The sequence below is a fragment of the Melanerpes formicivorus genome, unplaced genomic scaffold, assembly GCF_026170545.1.
Source record: "Melanerpes formicivorus ecotype bairdi unplaced genomic scaffold, bMelFor1.0.p_v2 SCAF_2018, whole genome shotgun sequence".
Classification (NCBI taxonomy): domain Eukaryota; kingdom Metazoa; phylum Chordata; class Aves; order Piciformes; family Picidae; genus Melanerpes; species Melanerpes formicivorus.
Genome location: NW_027144369.1, coordinates 1 through 2,500, shown reverse-complemented (window position 1 = coordinate 2,500; position 2,500 = coordinate 1).

Sequence of the window (2,500 nt, the reverse complement as noted above, 5' to 3'; positions counted from 1 at the left end):
CCGTTAGCGGTTTGCGCGGAGCCCCCCCTTCCCGCCGTTGCCTCTTGCCGCTACCCCCGCCCCCCCCCCCCGCTGCCGGTTTGCGCGGAGCCCCCCCGCCTGCCGTTGCCTCTTGCCGCGGCCACCACCGCCCCCCCCACACCCCCCGGCCCCCGTTACCGGTTTGCGCGGAGCCCCCCCTCCCGACGTTGCCTCTTGCCGCTGCTGCCACCCCCAGCTCCCCACACCCCCCGGCTCCCGTTACCGCTTTGCACGGAGCCCCCCCGCCCGCCGTTATCTCTTGCCGCTGCCGCGACCCATCTCCCCCCCCCCCGCCGCCGCTAACTGCCCCCCGAAGCCGCTAGCAGCTGGGCACCCCCCGCCAAAGCCGCCGCGGCTTCCCCTTCCCACATTGTCCCCTGGAGGGGGGATCGCGACGCGGGCTGCCGCTTCCCTCCCGGGCTGCCCGGCTGCTCTCTAACCCCTGCGACCGAGGCGGCGCTGTTAGGGCGGCCGTGCCGGTGCCCCTTGCCGCAGCTAGCCTCTCGCCGCTGCCCCTCCCGTCCGTCGTCCCCCGTCCCCAAAAACTTGCTGCTCTCCACGCTGGAGCCTGCACGGGGGAGGTTGCGCTCCGCTCCTCCGGCCCTAAAGCCGCCCTCGCCCGCCCCCCGGCTTGCCGCTTGGCTGGGCTGCCCGCCCGCCCGCTAATCCCCCCAACGCCCCCACCCCAAAAACACCCCAGCCCTACCGCATGCCGCTCCCCCTCTCCCCGCTCTCGCTGACCGCTGCCACCCCCCCCCCACCCCTCCCCCCCGAAACAAACCCCCCAGCCCTACCGCATGCCGCTCCCCCTCTCTCCCTAGCCTGCCCCCCCCGCCGTCGCTTGCTGCTGCTGCCGCCGCCGCCGCCGCCGCCGCCGCCGCCGCCGGGACCCGCCTCGGTCTGGTGGCGCGCGCTCGGAGATCCCCGGCTACCCGTCCGTCCGTCCCTCCCTCCCGCCCCGCCCCGGGGGAGGGCCCGGGGCAGCGCGGGCAGGCGGGGAGCAAAAAAAGGCGCGGGCGCCAAAAAACGTCGGGGTCCCGGGGTGGCGGAGGGGGGCGGCGGCGGGGGCGGCGGCGGGTACACGGCGCCGGGTCCAGGGCGCCGGGTCCAGCCCGTCCCGGGGCGGGGACAGGTGGTGTCGTCCGTCCCCGCCCCCGTAACCTGCTCTGAAGCATCCGCTTCCCGCCGCGGTTCGCCCTCCACCCCCCCCGCCGCACACGCAGCTGCCGCTTCCCGCCGCCTCTGCCCCCCGCCCCGGGATCAACCACCCGCCGGGTCCAGCCGGTCCCGGTCCCGGGAACCTGCTCCCGGGGCCAGCCGGAGCCACGCCCCCTCCTCTGACGCTTCCAGCTGCCGCCTCCCCTCCCACCCCCCAAACTCACACTGGCCCTCGCCGGCCCGCCCACCCGCCTACCTGCTTGCCCGCCGCCGCTGGGTGGCGTGCCGGACACTCTCGCACACAGGTACACAGACAGGGACACAGGGACACAGGCACTCAGGCACACAGGGACACAGGGACACAGGGACACAAGGACACAGGGACACAGGCACTCAGGCACTCAGGCACTCAGGGACACAGGGACACAGGGACACAGGCACTCAGGCACTCAGGGACACAGGGACACAGGGACACAGGCACTCAGGCACACAGGGACACAGGTGGCGGGCCGGAGGCCGCTCTCCACTGTGTGGCAGGGGTCCAAGAGCCACCCCAGCCCAACCCAGAGGGTCTTTTGCACCTCTCTAGAGGCCACCCAGAGACCCCAGGCCGCAGCAGAAGCCTCCCCCGCACGCTCTGCAGGCTTCTCAGCCACCCCAGGCCGCAGCAGAAGCCTCCCCCGCACGCTCTGCAGGCTTCTCAGCCACCCCAGGCCCCAACAGAAGCCTCTCCCGCACGCTCTGCAGGCTTCTCAGCCACCCCAGGCCGCAGCAGAAGCCTCTCCCGCACGCTCTGCAGGCTTCTCAGCCACCCCAGGCCGCAGCAGAAGCCTCTCCCGCACGCCCTGCAGGCTTCTCAGCCACCCCAGGCCGCAGCAGAAGCCTCCCCCGCACGCTCTGCAGGCTTCTCAGCCACCCCAGGCCGCACCAGAAGCCTCTCCCGCACGCTCTGCAGGCTTCTCAGCCACCCCAGGCCGCAGCAGAAGCCTCTCCCGCACGCTCTGCAGGCTTCTCAGCCACCCCAGGCCGCAGCAGAAGCCTCTCCCGCACGCTCTGCAGGCTTCTCAGCCACCCCAGGCCGCAGCAGAAGCCTCTCCCGCACGCTCTGCAGGCTTCTCAGCCACCCCAGGCCGCAGCAGAAGCCTCCCCCGCACGCTCTGCAGGCTTCTCAGCCACCCCAGGCCCCAACAGAAGCCTCTCCCGCACGCTCTGCAGGCTTCTCAGCCACCCCAGGCCGCAGCAGAAGCCTCTCCCGCACGCTCTGCAGGCTTCTCAGCCACCCCAGGCCGCAGCAGAAGCCTCCCCCGCACGCTCTGCAGGC